The 12,139-nt window shown below is 40.6% G+C and overlaps 1 protein-coding gene across 11 annotated transcripts in view; it reads left to right on the forward strand.

Annotated features, from left to right (window-relative positions):
- The first annotated feature begins 758 nt into the window (after positions 1-758).
- PRRC2C (proline rich coiled-coil 2C) overlaps positions 759-12,139 on the forward strand; it is a 94,623-nt gene continuing 83,242 nt past the window's right edge. For all 11 annotated transcript variants that reach the window (XM_069480215.1, XM_069480223.1, XM_069480218.1 and 8 more), the window contains exon 1: positions 759-944. The gene's annotated coding sequence lies outside the window, so the exon portion shown is untranslated. The remainder of the gene's footprint in view (positions 945-12,139) is intronic.

A 12,139-nucleotide genomic window follows, 5' to 3' on the forward strand; every position in this document is an offset into this window, starting at 1 on the left:
ACTCTCTAACTTTTAAATCTTCTCCTCAAACTCCTACACAGCAAAACACACCAAGTCTTCACAGCTTGCCCCCTACTTCACTGAGAACATACTGCCAAACTGCTGATTGAACCAATTTACACATCCACCCACCAGATACAAGAGTGTTCATTTTACCTAGGCTTATCAACTTGTAGTCGGCAATTCAAGAGTTCTTTGGCCCAGACCCGGTGGCTCGCGCCTGTAATCCTAGCACCCTCGGAGGCCACGGCGGGTGGATCATTTGAGCTCAGGAGTTCGAGACCCCCCCTCCCCCATCTCTACTAAAAATAGGAAGAAATTAGCTGGTACAACTAGAAGTATACAGAGAAAAAATTAGCCGGGCATGGTGGCTCATGCCTATAATCCCAGCTATTTTGGAGGCTGAGGCAGGAGGATTGCTTGAGCCCAGGAGTCTGAGGTTGCTGTGAGCTAGGCTGACGCCATGGCACTCTAGACTGGGCAACAGAGCGAGACTCTGTCTCAAGAAAAAAAGAGTTCCTTGGAAAGGTCTCAGATTAAGGCTTTGCCTTTCTTCAGCAGTAACTCTGATTTTGTAGGAACTCCCTCCTTCCAGCAGGAGGCGCCATCGCCCTCCTGCAGGGTTGGGCCGCCACGGAGGCTTCACGTGATCCGGTCGTCTCTGCACCAGGGGACGGTCCTTGCGGAGATTTGCCTTACGTAGATAGCGTCATGACGTTGTACGTAGGGGCTGGCTAGCCGCCATCTTGCTTCTTTTTCTCTCTCGCTCTCCCTTTCGGGAAGCTGCGAAAGTGCTTTGGCGGTTTGTACATCCGCAGCTTCGGTTTTCCCAGTCCGGTGGCCCCTCCGACCACCCCTCTAACCCCAGGTTTCCCTCCCCCTTCCCTTGGCCAGAAGTCGGCGGAGCCCTTCGAAGCGCACAAACTTGACACTCACACTGGCCGGTAAGGAAAGCGAGGACGTCGGGGCCGCGATCAAAGAGGGCCCCATCGGGAAGGGCCAACGTGGGGCGGCCTGGGGCGTGGGAGCGCACCCCGACCCTGGCGCCCGGACACCGGGGGTCCGCATGGAGAGGGCCTCGGATCTGGGCATCTCTTTTCTCTTTGGTTACCATGATCTCTGTGTCTGGGGAAGTCGGCCTCCTGCTTGGGGAGCGGGAAGCCGGAGTCAGCCGCATGTGGTCTGCAGCGGGGAGCTCTGGACCGGTCGGCCTTCCTCCCACCCAGTCCCCAGCTCAGGCCCTGCGGGGGGCTTACGCATGTTGCCGGGTCATCGAAGGGGATTTCCATCCAGCCGGACTGGCAGGCACGCGGTCTTTTTTTCCAGTATGGGGAATGCGTCCACCATACAACCGAAGAGCTCAGCCAGGGCCTTTACTGTCTACTTCGTGTGTAGTGAGGGTGGGTTTTACAGTGAGCAGTATGTGGAAGAGTCCGGGTTAAAGACCTGATTAGGTGAGAGGCACTTCGGGGTATCAGGACCAACCCTACTTCCGCTAGGGAAGTGCTACCCAACTCCGAAGGAGGATTCGGGTAGTTCTTTCGCACTGTAGGCCGCTCCATCCTCTAGCCTGCGTGGTGAATCCCAGTCGGCAGCTACTTGTCTTTGAGATAACATTAATATTATTGGTGTTAGGATAAAGGCCCCACTTTAGGACTGAAGAAAAGGGCACGGGGCCAGTGGGGACATTGATAGAGCCTTCCTTCCTTTGCGCGGGAGGATTGTATTTAATAACCTTAAGGGGATGTATATATGTGTAGACTTGATTTTAGAGCTTTTGAGGGTCTGACATGCCTGGTGTTTGCTGGTTCGTAAAGCTACCCGATCTCCGCATTGGCCGGTCTTCCGTCTAGGTTCATAGATTGATATATCTCGTTAGGGTACTTAGAATTGTACAGTAGGCCGCTCTGCTGTAACGCTTTCGTTTGGAATGCACCAGAAGAATCGGAGGATTCTTGATTTTAAGTGCTTAATAGTTTACTCCTGCAGACAAAAATGATAGAGTGATATTAAGTGCCTACCAAGCCTAACTTCAGCATTTTTTTTTAAGTATATTTAACCTCCCGTGTTGGTAATTAAGATGCTGCTTTGACTGAAGCCATTTTTAGGTGTGTGTCACAGATGCACTGCAGCATCTTTTCTGGCTCACCTCAAATGCATTGGTCCCCTAAAAAATTAGGGGTAGATTGAATTTGAGTTTTGTCTTTAGCATATAGTCAAATAGTAATTCTCCTTTTCTGTAATGGAATTTTTTGAATATAGGCTTCTTAAGCGTTTATGGGGGGGGGCATCTGGTGAGCTTCTGTGTGTGATTGTTCTCCCTCCACCATTAGTTGACCTTTTACAATGTACTGAGCACAGTCAGCCCTTTTCATGCATTATCTTTTTTTTTTATTCCTACAAGTCTTTGAGAGAGGTGCTATTATTAACATCCCATTTTATGGTTGAGGAGATGAAATCTGAGAGATTAATTTGGCCAGAGTCACACAGCTGTTATTGGTGGTACTGTATAGATTCAAACCCATGCAGTCTAAAACCAAAGGGGATGCTCCAAACTATCAAACTGCCTCCCTGTTCCTAGTAATTGTATAAACGGTAGTAACTAAGGAAGATACAGTACTATTAACTGGTAGCTTTTCATTAGCTTGACTACAATGTATGAACATTGTTGCATATGAAGGTTAAAGTGTTGCAAGGTGTGAAAACCAGTTATATTTACTTTGGAGGTGGAGTAGAAGCTATTTTGTGTGTGTGTGTGTGTCCTTTTCTATTTAAAGGCCAATTGGGTACTTAGAAATAACTTGTAACTCCGTAGTGTCACAGATAAAATTTTTAAAATTTGAGATCTGGCCTATATTATTGGTAGAATGTTCGCTCATCTGTAAAATGTGGATGATGAACTTAGCACCTCTCAAAGCTTTGCTATAGGATTAAAAAAGAAAATGGATAATGTATGTAAAGGGCTTACTACTGTGCTCAGTACATAGTAAAAGGTCTACTAATAATGGAGGGAGAATGGTAGAATATTGGTAGAAGAAAATACTCTCTTCCAATCAGTAATATGCGTATTCTCCGAACAGTGTATATATTTCTTTGAATACCTAAGGAATAGTTTTTCTTTCTCTTTTTGTCTTTCTCATATACACACGTTTCTTTTTTCTTTTTTCTTTTTTTCCACCATATTACAGGGGTACAAATGTTTAGGTTACATATATTGCCTTTGTCCCACCTGAGTCAGAGCTTCAAGCATGTCCATCCCCCAGATGGTGCACACCCATTAGGTGTGTATATACCCATCATCTCCCCCCTTCCATCTGCTCGACACCCAATGAATGTCATCACTATATGTGCACTTAAGTGTTGATCAGTTAATACCAGTTTGATGGTGAGTACATGTGGTGCTTGTTTTTCCATTCTTGCGATACTTCGCTTAGTAGAATGGGCTCCAGCTTTATTTAGGATAATACAAAAGGTGCTAGATCACCGTTGTTTTTTTGGCTGAGTATAATTCCATGGTATACATATACCACATTTTATTAATCCACTCATGTATTGATGGGCACATGGGTTGTTTCCACATCTTTGCCATACATTTCTTAGAAATTCTTGTTCATGCTGTAGAGTAAATATCTCTAGGATCAGTATCTTGCTCATAGCTGAAAATACAGAAGTTCTGGGTCATTCCTATCTCCTATCTCCTCCCTCTTCCCACTCCACCGTCCTTACTGGTAAAATGTCTTTGAAGATTATTTTATGTCACCATCACCCTGCAAATCCCACCACTCCCCACTTCAATTTGTCAATCTGTTTGGTAACTTGTATTTTGGATGCTATTTTTGTCATATTTGTGAAAGACAAGTATTGATCATTGATAAAATGTTACATAAATTGGTACAGAACCATATTCTTATAGTGAAGGAGATCCAAAAGTTGTGGCTGAGTTATGACTAACATACTTTCATTTCAGTAAAGCATGATTTGTCACCTTACGAATAGAGTAATAAAAGGAAAGCTTATCTCAGTCTGCTAATTGTTGCTTAGAAGTCTGAGAGTTAATATGTTAGTTTTCTGAGTCATAACACTTTAAATTCATCAATAATACCATTAATGCATCAGTCAGAACATTTTTGTAGACAAAGGTATTCTATAGAGAGGATAACTTAAGTGAATTTTCTTTTTCTTTTTTTTAAGAGATGGGACCTGGCTGTTTTGCCCAGGCTGTTCTAGAACTCCTGGGCTCAAGTGATTCTCCCATCTCAGCCTCTTAAGTAGCTAGGACTACGGGCATGCACCAGCAAGCCTGGCTTAGTAAATTTTCTATTTTATGTTTTTTCCCTAGAAAAGCTAACTATAAACCTATCTTTATGCCAGTTCCAGCTATATTCTCTCTTCTTCTTCTTCTTTTTTTTTTTTTTTTTTTTTTTTTTGACAGAGTCTCACTCTGTTGCCCAGGCTAGAGTGCCATGACGTCAGCCTAGCTCACAGCAACCTCAAACTCCTGGGCTCAAGCAATCCTACTGCCTCAGCCTCCCAAGTAGCTGGGACTACAGGCATGCGCCACAATGCCCGGCTAATTTTTTTCTATATATTTTTAGCTGTCCAGATCATTTCTTTCTATTTTTAGTAGAGACGGGGGTCTCACTCTTGCTCAGGGTGGTTTCGAACTCCTGACCTTGAGCGATCCTCCCGCCTCCGGCCTCCGGCCTCCGGCCTTGGCCTCCCAGAGTGCTAGGATTACAGGCGTGAGCCACCGTGCCTGGCCTAGAGCCAGGTTCTTGTTAATGCTACCCAGGCTGGCCTCAGATTCCTGGACTCAAGTGATCTTTGCCTCAGCCTCCCAAGTAGCTGGGACTATAGGCGAGCATTATTGCACCCAGCTTTGACTATATTTCTAGTCCTTATTTTGGTCAAGATTAACAAAATTCCAGTTATGTTTTGGGGCCTGTGTCTGCATATATTTGCTGGCAAATCCAATCAAACAGGGCTATTAGTTTCAACAGGAAACTTTTGTCTGGTTGGCAGACATGATTGGCATATACTTATGAGTCTAAACACAAGATAGCAATGAAATTATTACTGTCAATGTGATGTACTCACCCCTGTGTGGTGCTGTTAGGTGCTCAACATTAAAGGAGGATGGGGTATAATCAGCATTTGTGGAGCATGTCTAGTATAAAAAACACTGTTGGGTGTTATTTACGTAGCTTCTGTTTACTAGTCTGTGCTCTGCTATGTCTGTTTTCCTTGTTCTCATCACCTTATGTGGTGATTGACATATACCTAGAGTTTATATATTATTGAATGAATGAGAGTTGGAAACACCAAAGAATAGACCCTCAACTAAAGTTAACTGATGAATACCTTATTGGAACAGAAGAAAATTATCCTGTTTTTTTTCCCTTTACCCATTCGAATAGTGTCACAGATAACCTTCAAAGAATTTGTGTTTATATAATATGCATTGTGAGATTTTTTGCATCAGATATACCTTATTTTTTAGCTTTATTCAACAAACATTAAAGATTCTTTTAATATTGTAAGGCCCAGTAAATAAGACAAATGTTAACTTTTGGTTCCCACTGCCAAGATGTTCCTGGTCTTAAGGATTAATATTAAAAGTTATCTTGTAATCTTTGGATTCATGCCAGAATACAAAAACAAAGGTGTGCAAGTGAAAGAGGTGCAGAAAATCCGGATACGGAAAATTAGTACACATTGAGTGCCCAGTTGATTACAAGTGAAGGCATGATAGCTAAGAGAGATCAAGAACAGTTATAATTATTATTTGTTGAGCACTTAATATGCCAGGCACTAAGCTAAGAATATTTTATGAATTATCTCTTAAAATCCATACCTAGGAAGAAGAGATTTAATTAATTTATTGATGGTTACTTAGCTAGTAAGTAGTAGAAGTGACATTTGGATTATTGATCCAGAGCTTGAGTGCTTAACTTAACTACGTGGGTTTCCTAGTGGCCAGTATTTCCCAAATTTAAGTCATTCAAATTTTTGCTTTACCTTCAAACCATCTATCTGTTACTTAATATTTTTCTTTAGTTAACTTGTAATTGAGTAAATTTAAAAGAAATATTTACATGATTATTTGGTTCCCCCCCACACACGTTTTTAAAATAAACATAATTTTAAATAATCCATCCATGGACCACTTAAAATCATCTAACATACCACCAGCCTTTGTATTCCACCCTTTTGGACATAATTGCTGTAAGAAATAAAAACTGGATACAGTCAGGCAACAGTTGGCAGTTAATGAAGGCCAACAGTGATGAAAGCCTAGAATGGAATAGATTCATCAAACAGGAAATGGCAGCATTACAAGGAATAGAGATGTAAATTAAAGTCTTATAACTGCATACTTTGGACAGCCATTTTCATGATGAACTGCAAAGGACTAGCTTTATTTAGATAAAGAAATAGAATGTCTAGGACAATCTATGGCAAGGGAAGAACAAGAAAAAATAAGTGAAGATGGAAGTAACTATAGAAATCAGGGCAGGGGAGAATACACTAAAAATAGGATTATTTAAGCTAAATGTAGCAGAGTTCAGAAAAATATGTGAGAAGTGGTCTTTGGAGTTGTCTGAGAGATCCTTGGTGACCCTGAAAGAATTTAGGCCAAGTTATGAGAGTGAAAAGTTAAAGGGAGGGCCAGAAAGTAGTGAGATTTCTTGATTTTTAGGTACGTTGAACTCTGGGTTAAGAGTTTAAAAACAGGGTTAGACCTTTTTGTCACTTTGTACCAGCTGTTATCTTTGGGACAAGTCACTTGGGTTAAGTTTTAGATATCATCAGTGAAATTAAGAGAATACCAGTTTCCCCATCCCCAGAGGACTGTTGCAAAGTTCACATTAAATATGTATCTTTATAGCTTGTGAATTTAATATTCTTTGATCTCATGTGATATCAAGACATGAGTCTTGACCATATTTAAAGCATGACAAAGGGAAAACTAAAGATAAAGGGAGGATAGGTTCCCTGTGAGTTTGGAAGATCCCTTCCAAATAAGCCTGCAAGATAAGAAATGGATGCATATATGTGGTTGGAGAATAATTATCTAGAAAAGTTAATAATTGATTTTTCTTCCTTCCTTTTTCTTAGTGAATAATGTGAAAGTATATGGCTGCTGTATATGGTTGTGCAGTTTGTGTATTACACAAAGATGCCGGGCTGAGGGAGGCAACAGGAACTAAAATTCAGCCTATACTCTGCTTGCAGAGTTCTGTGCCCTGGCTTAGGCCTCTCCGAGGAAACTGCCTCTGCTTCTCCCCTGTCCTCCAAGGCATTAGCCCCTCACCAAAAGATGTGCCTGTGTCTTCTCAGAAGGATATATCTTTCTATTTACGTGGTGGCCAGTGGATGCTCTGAAAGGATTCTTAAGGAGACATATTAAGGATACATTTTAAACAACACCAGAAACAGTTGGGAGACTAGAGAAATGTGCACTAAGGAACAAAAAGCTTTGAACTTTTTACTAAGATGGGTTAAATGGTTGGGCAAATCCTCAATTCTAATTTATCCAGTGTATTTTAAAGATGTGTATTGTAGCTTATTAAATATTTTTAGTAACTGAGATACAATATGTCAAATACCATATGTAGTTTATCAAATTTCAGAAAGGAAAGAGATATAAGAGTAAAACTACACTTAATGCAATTTATTTATTTTTTTTCTGAAGGGGTGGGAGGTTGTGAGGAGGGGTGCTCAGTTCTCAGTTTCCTTGAGGTTTTTTTTTTTTGAGACAGAGTCTCACTCTGTTGCCCAGGCTAGAGTGAGTGCCGTGGTGTCAGCCTAGCTCACAGCAACCTCAAACTCCTGAGCTCAAGCGATCCTCCTGTCTCAGCCTCCCGAGTAGCTGGGACTACAGGCATGCGACACCATGCCCGGCTAATTTTTTCTATATATATTTTTAGCTGTCCATATAATTTCTTTCTATTTTTTTAGTAGAGATGGGGTCTCAAACGATCCGCCCACCTCGGCCTCCCAGAGTGCTAGGATTACAGGCGTGAGCCACCACGCCCGGCCTCCTTGAGGTTTTTTTTATGTTTTTATTGTTGTTGTTGTTGTTGAGACAGAGTCTTATTCTGTCGCCCTGGGTGGAGTGCAGTGGCCTCGTCGCTCACTGCAACCTCCAACTCCTGGGCTCAGGTGATCCTTCTGCCTCAGCCTCCCAAGTATCTGGGACTACAGGCACCTAACACCAAGTCTGGCTGGCTTTTGTTTTCTTTTTGGTAGAGATGGGGTCTCACTCTTGCTGAGGTTAGTCTCAAACTCCTGAGCTCAAGCAATTCTTCGGCCTCCCAGAGTGCTAGGATTACAGGTGTGAGCCACCAAGCCTGGCCCTTAATGCAATCTAATCTTCAAAAAAAAATGCTGTAATTTTCCAGGTTTAATTAAAATTTAGATTTTTGACACTGCGACTATTTTAGCTTGGTCTGTATTTTAAGTAACTTTTTAATGTTAGGTTTAAATTTTATACATCTTAGTTGAAGAAGCACAATATGGGAAGTACAGAATTACTTCTGAAGGTTAGAAAAATGGAACAGATAGAGCGATTTTATTTTAAAAACAGGAAGAAGAAATTGAAGTGAGGTTTTTGACAGAGGTGAATTTTAAATTTATATTTAAAAATGGGATTTTTGGTGTATAGTTCTGTGAATTTTAATGTGTATAGATTTGTGTAGCCCCCATTACAATTAGGATACATAATGTAGAAAGAAGAAACATCTCCCAGCCATAGAACTAGAATCTTCTGGCAATTTGGAGGCAGAGAAAAAGTATCTTTTTTGCTGAAGAAAGAACTATTGAACATGGATGGAAAAGCCAAGAATAGCTTACATATGCTGATTGGTTTCCTGATTAGAAAGAAAAAAGTATTTTGATTGTACAGTTTTATTTATGATAAACTTGAACATGGAAAAGCAAAAGTAGAAGTACAGGAAAGAAAGAGGGGTGTCTCAAGATGGACATTCAGTGGTAGAAGAATAGAGCCAGTGACTTGGGAGGAGGGATGCTAACCAATTCTCTAGACTTTAAGTTTAAACTTAAAATTCCAACTTGAAAGGCAGCCCTTTAGTTGTGTGAAAGATTTAAAGTAATTCATGATTCTGGATTAGCATCTGGAAGAGAATAATTGTGTTTTTCTCTGATAACATCCAACTTACTTGTCTTGCAAAAAACAAGGTTGACTAAAACTATGCTGTAGTTTTATTTGTAATACATTAGCTTTGGAAATATTAATTACCATTTAATAAGCTCTTATTAAGCTATATACTATTGTAAGAACTTTATACAGACTTTGTTAATTAAATCTTACAGTAGTATTAGGTAAGGAAATAAAAATTTGTTGATATTGTGTAATTTGCCTATGGTCACTTAGCTACTAAATGTTAGAGCTGACATTTAAATAAAATCAGTTTTAGGAGAAGTAGTTGTGTAATTTGAACAATTATTTATTTTTTTATTTTTATTTTTTATTTGTTTTGAGGCAGAGTCCCGCTCTGTCACCCTGGCTAAAGTCCCATGGCGTCAGCCTAGCTCACAGCAACCTCAGACTCCTGGGCTCAAGCAATCCTTGTGCCTCAGCCTCCCAAGTAGCTGGGACGACAGGCATGCGCCACCATGCCCAGCTAATTTTTTCTGTATATTTTTAGTTGTCCAGCTAATATCTTTCTATTTTTTTTTTTTTTTTTTGAGACAGAGTCTCACTCTGTTGCCCAGGCTAGAGTGAGTGCCGTGGCGTCAGCCTAGCTCACAGCAACCTCAAACTCCTGAGCTCAAGCGATCCTCCTGTCTCAGCCTCCCGAGTAGCTGGGACTACAGGCATGCACCACCATGCCCGGCTAATTTTTTCTATATATATTTTTAGCTGTCCATATAATTTCTTTCTATTTTTAGTAGAGGTGGGGTCTCGCTCTTGCTCAGGCTGGTCTCGAACTCCTGAGCTCAAACGATCCGCCCACCTCGGCCTCCCAGAGTGCTAGGATTACAGGCGTGAGCCACCGCGCCCGGCCTTATCTTTCTATTTTTTAATAGAGACGGGGTCTCACTCTTGCTCAGGCTGGTCTCGAACTCCTGAGCTCAAACAATCCGCCCGCCTTGGCCTCCCGGAGTGCTAGGATTACAGGCGTGAGCCACCGCTCCTGGCCAACAATTTTTAAATATTGTTAAGTTCTCAAAAAGAATGCCCTGGCAATCACCTCATCAAGTAAATGTTGACACAACAGCTTTACTTTTTAAAAACAGTAGTTTTCAGTTCAGAAGATTTGATAGCTATATTTTTTTTCTGATTGTTAAGGCTCTTTTCTGCCCTGGAGACAGTCTCAGACTCTGTCGCCCGGGCTAGAGTGCTGTGGCATCAGCCTAACCTAGCTCACAGCAACCTTAAACACCTGGGCTTAAGTGATTTGCCTGCCTCAGCCTCCCTGGCTAATTTTTTCTATTTTTAGTAGAGACAGGTCCTCACTCTTGCTGAGGCTGGTCTTGAACTCCTGAGCTCAAGCAGTCCTCCCGCCACGGCCTCCCAGAGTGGTAGGATATACAGGCGCGAGCCACTGCTGCCCCAGAAACTTAATTCACATGTTTCAGTTTTCAAGAATAGCCGGAGCCCTTCTACCATCCTGATTAGAACTCCCAACAGATTTATTTATATTACACTTAATTTTTTTTTAAATGACCATTTTTAATGTTTTTGCTGTAGTGCTATTTGTAGTAGAGGCATTCAACATATGGTGATAATCTTAGCTTTACTATTATAGCAGCAAAGGTAGTCTTAAAACTATTTGACTTTAGAATTACTAGTTGGTTGCAACAATTAAAAGTGGGAGAGATCTTAGAAGTGGCCAATCCAACTTTTTACCTAAAGCAAGAATTATCTTTATAATATTTCTGACAAAGGATGCATCTGGTTTTTGCTTTTGCTTGTAAGCCTCTGGTAATTAGGAGGAGGTCATTGCAGTCAACCCTTAACATTCACAAGGCATATATCCTAAGGTCTTCTAGATTTCCAAATTTAGCATTCAAACCTCTTCACTTTTTCTCTTCATTTCCATCATCTGCACTAGCACATTTGGCTTTCTTTTCAGAGCGCTTTTTCCCCCCACAAAGAAATAGATATTTCTTTTTTATTTTTGGCATGATCATTATCTAAGCAAAGAAATAGATATTCCTTCACAAGAATTACTGTATTCTGCCCTACCCGCCCCCCAAAAGAAAAGAAAACCCCGCAGATTTGGGCCCAGTAGTAGGGGTAGGAAGAGAGATCTTAAGCTTATTTCCTAGAAGCACCCTTCTAGAAGCATACCTCATGGCACTGGATGCAAATTTTGTGCTTCAGCAAAATTACAGATTGCTTCATTTCACAGCTCTTGGGGTTGCTTGGCATATTGTTAAAGTAGAGAATGCTGTGAGTTTTATTTTAAGATAAATTATTTACACTTATGGATAAATTGAACTGTTTTTCCTTATATTCGGTCTAGTTTGTTTGTTAATCTTTGTCTTAATGAAGCCTGTAATTGAGCATAATACTCTAAACATAGTATGATAAACCTAAAATTCAGTGGAACTGTATGATTCCAGATCTGTACATTAGATTTCTAATACAGAAACAATTTTTATAAAGCAGTGCTGTTACACTACTAGCTGTCGCCGAGCTAGAGCCTTTTCATGTGAACAGTCTGGGTCTGTATTCTGCATTATGAAATTCAGTTTTTGAACTGAATATATAACTAATTATTCTTTTATTTAATTCTACCTAGCATTCCAAGACCTTTTAAAATCTTAGTCATTGAATACATTGTTATTCTTTCAGACGTATATATTCTACTTTCCAGGTCGTTATCCAAGTTATTGACAAAAGACATGGAAAAGGACAGGGCCCAACATATTATTCAGGCAACATTACTTCACATTGACCTCTTTTTTTTTTTTTGGTGGTTTGTTGTTTTTTTTTTTATAAACCATGAGATTAAAAAAATTTATTGCACACTTGGACTATCTATCTCAGGATATGTTGTGTTTGTTGCCAAACTTTCACATAAAACAGTGTCTTTGATTAGTTGATGCCAATGCCTGGCAAATACAAGTCCAGTCATGTTTACAGACTCAGGCATTTTTAAGGTAT

This window comes from Eulemur rufifrons, chromosome 8 (assembly GCF_041146395.1).
Source record: "Eulemur rufifrons isolate Redbay chromosome 8, OSU_ERuf_1, whole genome shotgun sequence".
NCBI classification, from domain to species: Eukaryota; Metazoa; Chordata; class Mammalia; order Primates; family Lemuridae; genus Eulemur; species Eulemur rufifrons.